This window comes from Arachis ipaensis, chromosome B03, assembly GCF_000816755.2.
Source record: "Arachis ipaensis cultivar K30076 chromosome B03, Araip1.1, whole genome shotgun sequence".
In the NCBI taxonomy this organism is placed as follows: domain Eukaryota; kingdom Viridiplantae; phylum Streptophyta; class Magnoliopsida; order Fabales; family Fabaceae; genus Arachis; species Arachis ipaensis.
In genome coordinates this window covers 6,385,137-6,393,863 of record NC_029787.2, presented here as the reverse complement: position 1 = coordinate 6,393,863, position 8,727 = coordinate 6,385,137, and positions in this window count along the sequence as shown.

The window sequence follows — 8,727 nt, the reverse complement described above, 5'->3', positions numbered from 1 at the left end:
AAGCAACGACTCCTCCTCTCCTTCTGCTTCAACCACTCACCTTTCACAACATCTTCATTATCAATCCATTCAAAAAAACTGCACCTTGGCACTCGTCCACAAGCTACATACCTCCTTCCATGGCTGCCCACTTCAGAAGAAGACAGAACAACAACTGCCTCCCCACAATAACACAAATGTCTTCTCTTGTTGAGACTTCTTGAACTCGAAATTCTCGAAGAACGTTGGCTGGAATCCATGCAAGCTCAGAAAATTTCAGCAACAAATAAGAAGAAAGGGAGAAGAGGAGAACGACGAACAGAATAGGGTTCTGGAGTTTTAGGAGGAGAACAAGGATTATGTAGTGTTATAAACATGGGTATTTTGGTAAATTTAACACAGGTCAACGTTTTACTTAACGTTGACTGCCAATAGGGACCCAATTAAAACAAAAAAAATGGTATAGGGACTCAATTAAAAGGAAAAAAACTGTAGGAACTTAATTAAAAATTCGGCCAAACTATAGGGACCAACAGAGTAATTAAACCTTTAAATAAAACATGAAATCAGTTTTTGTTTTCTTAAAAAAAAAAGAGAGAGTTAAAATTAAAATATTTGTCATTTTTACGAGAACAAAACAAGAAGAGAAGTTAACAAAAATTTCTTCCTTTTGATTGAGTTTTTTGTCCTAATTTTTGGAACGATAATTTTTTTTGAGACTTTTTTCTCATTCTAAGTACTTTTTGTTTTTTTTATTCTATATGTAAAGATACAATCCAAAAAATCTCAAAAATCATTTCATTGTTATTTTTTTATTAATTGCCATAACATGTCTAATTAAACATACAAATATCATGAGTTTAATTTAATTATGTTATTTTAGTATCATATATATTTATATTATTATTTAATTGAATCATTCTTTTTAATATAATTATGTATATTGATATTATATTAATACAATATTATATAATTAAATATAAAAGCAAATAGTAGGTTTTTAAATATTTTTTTATGAAAACATATAAATTCGAATTAAAATGAATCATTCATACATTTTTAACTATTGAAAACTTAAGACAACTTATATACCTTAATAAAAAAATTATGAATCTCAGAGATTTATAAATAATTAAGTTTTGCTACAACATAGGTATCTTAAAAAAAATAATCAATAACTCATTTCTCATTTATTTTCTTTCTCTCATTTTATAATAGATTTAAAAAAACAAAAAATTAATCAGTGGGCTATGTAAGTCGGCTAATTTTTTGCATATGACACACACTTTGGTGTAATGCTGGTTATGGAACGTAAGGAAGATTTACACTGTTGTGACGACGGTTAGGTGACGGAAAGAAATCGGACGATTCGATTTTTTATAGGTGAGAGCGGACACAAATCGAACCGTAGTCCAATTTGTGGTTGATGGATGGCTGTGTGCAAACAAATCGGACCCACCGATTTCATGTACGGATGATAAAATTTTTTTGGTCCAAAGAAATTGAACCCACCGATTTCAAGGCTTCTAGACAAAAATTTTGCAGGGAACTGAAATCGGACCCAGCGATTTATGGGTATCCAATTTTTTTGGCGGGCCGTTCACTAATTGGACTGTCCGATTTTAATGTTAAAAAAAATTCGAATCCCAAGAAAGCGGTCGGACGGTCCGATTTCAGTTATATATATACCTAACCCAAACTGAGCATCCCACTTCATCTTCCTCTTCTCCCGTTCTCCAAATCTCTGCAGCCCGCCTCTGTCTTTCTCTTCTTCTCTATTGTCATGGATGATAGACTGAGATTAAATGTATATTATCATGGCCAATTTTTATTACAAATATCTGAAGGAGTGAAATTTGTGTGTAAAAATCTATTCCATTCACACTGTCATTTGAAGAATTAAAAGGTGTGATTTGTGAGAAAATGGATTCTCAAATATCTAGGAGAGTATCATGTATTCTGTACAGATGTCCTATATTTGTGTTTGGTGGGTTCGTTCAATTTCAAACGAAATATGTAATCGATGAAGCGAGCATGCAAGAAATATTTTCAGTGTATCTTGAAAGTCGATCCCAAATATCGTTCATCGAATTGTATATTGAGTTCGAGCAATCTGCAGCGGACCGAGATATTAAATTGGAAGATTACAACAGTGATAGTGAGGAAGAGTTTGAAAGTAACTACGAGGTCGTTGATCCGGGTGTAGACAAAGATCAAGCTGACGATGCTATGGTGGCAGATGTGGCGGATGTGGCAAATGCACTAGTGAACCAGCAGCCGTTTGTAGAGCCGACTTTCATGCGGTCGTTGGATTTGGAGGCCATGCATGCACCAGAGTTTTCTCAATATGTAAATGCAGGTACGTCATAATTTTAAATAATGATTTGTTAAATTATGATTTGTGCATATGTTTTGAGTTTGAGATAAACATTTAAGACAACGGTAAATAGGCAAAATATAACATATAATTAGTAGTTATTGAATGTTTAATTATCAATTAAACATGTATGTTGAGAAATTTAGTATTTAGCTTTCTTGTGTTATTATTAATTTATTAAATATCATTTGATGACCTAGTTGATTAACTTATTAACTTTTGAATGATTTATTCTTGATTTATGGATCATAGATTTTATTGATGCGACACGTATTTAAGAATTATTTATCGAAATATAAAATTTGTGATGTGATTGCAGCAAAGCTTCCTGTTATGACAAATGGTGAATTTACCGTGGGAATGGAATTCAATTCTAGGGAGGCAGTAATTAAGGTGATGAAAGATGATACCATCCGCAGAGGTGTAGATTATCGGGTGCATAAGTCAGAACCGACGACATTCTATGATAAATACACCCAGTATGGCGCAGACTGTGATTGGCTGATCAGGGTGAGCAAAATGTCCAGGAAGTACTGTTAGGAGATTAAGAGGTACAATAGTAGTCACACTTGTACTAGGGCCACCATTTCTCAAGATCATTCGAAGCTGGATTCCAACACAATTGCAGAAGCAATAAAGCCATTGGTAGAAGTTGACCCATCTATAAAGGTGAAATCAGTGATTGCAGAAGTACAGTCGAAATTTAACTACACCATAAGTTATCGCAAAGCATGGTTGGCAAAACAGAAGGCAGTGGAGTCAATTTTTGGAGGTTGGAAAGCTTTGTACGAAGCTTTGCTAATATGGTTTGAGGCCATGTGTCACAAGGAGCCATCCGCAGTCGTTCATTTTGAAACAATGCCTGCGTATCAGGGAGATGAATTGGTTCCTAATATTCGTGTACTACACTGAGTCTTCTAGAGTTATTACCCTTGTATTAGAGCATTCAGACATTGCAAGCCAATAGTGCAGGTAGACGGAACTCATTTGTATGGAAAATATAAGGCATGTTTGTTGGTTGCAGTCTCACAGGATAGCAATAACAATATCGTGCCTATTACATTTGTGATAGTTGAGGGAGAGACATCTGATGCTTGGCACTTTTTTTTAGTAACTTGCGACAACATGTTGTGACACGTGATGGTGTGGGCCTTATCTTCGATCGGCACGATTCCATCATTTTACCAGTCTAACCAATAAATTATTTTACCTGCACTAGGTGCTGGACCATCATCTGGACCATTACCGTCGTCATCATCAGCATCATCAGCATCCTCATCCTCGTCGTCATCTTCATCCTCGTCCTCATCATCATCCTCATCCTTATCCTCGCCCGGATGATCAACCAGATAGTCATCAGCCTCATCATCAATTGCCTGGTTGCTCTCCTGAATTAGACCCATCGGAATACGACGTGAATTTCTGCTCTGTATGATCTCCCTCGTGGCATCATCACTCCTACTCGAGTTAACAGAAAGTCTACCTTCGGAATTACCAGAGGAAGTGCGCTATCAAGGTCTCGTATCCAATGACAATCTACCTGGAGCAATCCCACTTGGTTGGGCCCTTTGGTCGGTGGGAATGTCTCCGTAACCTAGATGTGAGTAACCTGACACAGGAGCCATGAATCCAAGCAGCTGGCTAAACGAACCCTGTTCACCTAATTCTTGGTGCAGGACACTCTAATACTGTTGATCTACTAGATATGGTGGTGTAAAATAATCCACATAATGTGTGTCAGGAATGTATGGTATGAACTGCTCAGGCTCTTGCTGTGCTTGTGTTTGTGGCGGTTGTGGTGGCGATGGTGGTGGCGGTGGTTGTACTTGTTGATTCTCCTGATTATGAATAGGATCACCCTTCTAATTCTCTTGCGGTTCGAGATCTGACAGATGCAAGTGGTCACCATATGTACCTCGGTACCAATGCAAGTAGATTTCTAGCTGATGTTGTGAGGGTACCATGTGCTCGACAAGAACATGACTATACCTATTCGTCCAATGCATAACCCAGAATGAGTGGGTTCCAGATCAATCTTGATTCTTGGGACCTGTCAGAACTTCGTCGTATGCTTCATCTAGATCCCGCTCTTGATGAGGAACGTCCTGAGTCAAGCCAAATTTCCTCCTCAGTCTATCAGATGCATGCCACTCAATGCATTCAAAAGATATAAGTGGATCTGTGGCACTCCAAATAGCTGAATGCTGACGGATGTTAGGAGGAATCACGTCTGGATCGATCTGACCAATTGCATAAGCCTCCCAAACAAACTACACACATTATGCAAGTAAAAGAGGATTACACACCGAATAATAGTACGGCTAAACGAAAATAACTACTTATTTATTATAACAAACCTGTCATTCTTGTAGATCATCCAATGCTCTCCTAAAGTGAGCAAGGCTACGAAATCTGTAAGGCCGATTCTCACGATCCCAGTTACGCCATCTGACATCAGACAATTCGTTAATTAACATTTATCAATCAAATTTAAAATACACTTTTTTTAAAGCATTTAGTAATTAAATTTACCTATTTGCAATTGGAAAGAGTTGAGAATTGCTAGGAATCGGCGCAATAAATGGTAGACGGATCCAAGTCCAGGTAAGCAAAAGTGTTAGCGGACCATCAATCTCCTTACATTCGACACGAGTTGCCCTACACAACGCTCTATACAGGTGTGCCAGGCATGCCGATCCCCAACTGAACTGTATGATCCCGGCAAAGTTACGGAGTAACGGCAGAAACTTCCAGTGCACCCTTGCCCCATACTTATCTCCAAATACAATGGTCCCAAACAATATTATGTGGCACTTCACGTACCTCTGAATCTGAATGTCATCAACCAATACTAAACGATCTTTCAATCCTCGAAACCACGTCAACTTGATGAAACTTCCCCTACAATTTACCTTCTTAAGTGCAACACCAAACTGATCCAAGCATTCGGCCTCTAATGCCTCATAACTACTGAGTGTCGGTCCTGTAACTGGCAGACCATTCGTTGAAAGACCAAGAATTAACGCCACGTCCTACAACGTTACGGCACACTCACCAACCGAAAAATAGAATGTGTGAGTCTCAGGGCGTCATCTCTCGATCAGAGCATTAACCAATGCCGACTGACATTGGACAACTCCAATCTGTAAAACATGATAAAAGCCAGTGTCCCGTAAATGTCCCTCCACTATTGAATTGTACCGATCCGGCGGCATGTAGTGGTCGCATTGCAATATCCGCAAACTCTACAAAACGTAGCTATAGACCACATTAAACAAATGTAACCTTCTTTAATTAACAAATTAAATTTGTATAGCAATAATAATAATAATAATAATAATAATAATAATAATAATAATAATAATAATAATATCATTTTCAACAATTATTATATTAAAAATAATTTTAATATTTATACTTCCAACATAACAAATAATAATCTCAGATAACTATTCTATTCTACTCTAACAACACACAATAAAAAATTATTAATAAATTATTAATCATTTATTGAATATCTATATTTAGGATTGGCAATGGGTAGGGTATGGTAGGGTTTGGACTCTACCCTAACCCTACCCTACCCGCGGGTTGAGAATCTCTCAACCCTAACCCTACCCGCACCTTAAAGTTTTAAACCTTACCATACCCTACCCTCTGCAGAAATATCAAATTTTTTCAAAGTAAATATAACATTCAATCATTTCAAATTTTATACATATAAATAACATAAAAAATAAAAAACTAATGCTCTAAATTACTAAATTAACTAACTAGTTTAGTGGTTGTTCACTTATTGTAAGTCATTACATAAGGGAGGTTGTAGGTTTAACTCTCACTTCCTTCACTATATACCTAATTTTTATAAAATACGTGTTATATATGAGGTGCGAGTAGGGTAGGGTAGGGTACACCCTAAACCCGTACCCTACCCTACCCGCAGCGGGTCGGATAGCCTACCCTATCCGAACGGGTTAGACCGGGTAGAATATCTGCGAGTAGGGTATGAATTGCCAGCCCTATCTATATTATACTCATAAGAAAAATAATTAGTTCAATAATTTTGATATATCTCCTATATTATACTCATAATAATTATTTATTGTCATACCTTAATAAAAATTATTACTACAATTAATTTATTACTAACAATTAATACTACTTAAATGATTTTCATTATCACACGTGGATCTATCTATTAGTGCCGTATTCTAATAAAAAAATTTATTTATTATCAAATTTATAATCTTAATAAAAATTATTACTAAGATGATTTAGATTATGAAATGAAATATGAAGGGATTATTATTATTATAGAAACGTGCAATTATTATTGTTACCATTATTCTTTTTTTATTTTTTAGGCTTTTCATGAGCATCAAGAGGTAGACCCAATAATCCAAGCTTAGCTTACACGTCATGCATGTGGCTATTCAAGTTCACAAAAAGTGGTCAAAAGATTACGCTTTGACTTGAACTTTGGAGGGTATACCCGAGGCCCTTGTCTATAGTTACATAGTTTCATCCTCTCTGTCGTCTTAAGCGCCAGCATACGTACAAAAATACAAAATTTTGTTCCGTAAAGTGTCTTGTGTCTCCTTACCGACTTACGGATTTTTTATTTAAATAAATAAAATAAATCTAATAAATCTCTTAGTCGCATGTATCTCGTTTACAAAATAATCAAGAATTTATTTCTCATTTATTTTCTTTGTTTCATTTTATAATTGATTTAAAAAAAAAATCAATCACTGAGTTATGTAAGTCTTTTCTTTGTTTGGATATTAATCTGATAAGGTTGTAATCTTGAAAAACGAATATTTAATAAAGAGAAGATTGAGATTTTTGTCTTCTTTTTCTTATTTTATTCTATTTATGTCAGATGATCAAATAAAATATGTATTCATATAAAACTGCAATTATTATTATTATTATTATTATTGTTGTTATTTTTATCAATTTAAGTAAATAATGAATTTAGAGTCATTTAAAATTGACGTGGCCCATATTAAAAATCTAAAAAATTAAGAATAAATACGAAAATTATCTTTAGCTCTTTTCTAATATATATCTAATAGATAAATAGATTGTGAGAAGATAATGTAATTATAAGAGAGATCTTTTTTTGTACCTAGTAAAATATCTCTCTATATTTTCTTACTTTTATCTGTTACAATTTTTTGTTATGCAAGTCTTTGGATAAATAGTACACCAAAAACTGTAGAGATAATAGTTATTATGCACGGTATTAATTTCTATTATTAATTAGATTATTTTGTGAAAATAAAAATAATAAAATTATAAAAAAATTTATTTACAATATCTATTTCAAAATAATTGATGATTTTATACAAAAATTGGAATAAAAACAACCTAAAACTATTTATCTCATTTTTAACCGTAACTATTTAACTATCAATTTGAATAAAACATGAAATCAGTTTTATTTTTCTTTAAAAAAAAAAGAGTGAGAGTGTTAAAATTTAAAAATTTGTCATTTTTATGAAAACAAAACAAAAAGAAAAGTTAACAAAAATTTCTTTCTTTTGATTGAGTTTTTTGTCCTAATTTTTGGAGCGATAATTTTTTTTTGAGACTTTTTTTTATGTATTTATCTCTCTGTTTATTATTCTAAGTACTTTTTGTCTCTATTTTTTTAATTTATATGTAAAGATACAATCCAAGAAAAGTCTCAAAAATCATTTCATTGTTATTTTTTTATTAATTGCCCTAACATGTCTAATTAAACATACAAATATTATGAGTTTAATTTTATTATGTTATTTTAGTATCATATATATTTATATTATTATTTAATTGAATCATTCTTTTTAATATAATTATATATATTGATATTATATTAATATGATATATATAATTAAATATAAAAATAAATTATTCATAGGTTTTTAACTATTGAAAACTTAAGACAACTTATATACCTTAATAAAAAAAAAACTTATGAATCTCACAGAGATTTATAAATAATTAAATTTTGCTACAACATAGGTATCTTTAAAAAAGTAAGCAAGAACTCATTTTTCATTTATTTTCTTTCTCTCATTTTATAATCGATTTCAAAAAAACAAAATATCAATTAGTGGGCTATATAAGTCTTCTCTTTGTGTAGATATTAATCTGGTAAAGTTGTAATCTTGGAAAACGGATATCCAGCAAAAAAAAAAATCGAGATTCTTGTCTTCTTTTCCTTATTTTATTCAATTTTTGTCAGATATTTTATTTAATTATTATATATTTTATATGTATCCTTGTATAGCTAAGTTTTTAAATTAGTGGGTGATCAAATAAAATATTTATTCATATAAAACTACAATTAATTATTATTATTATTATTATTAAGTAAATATTTC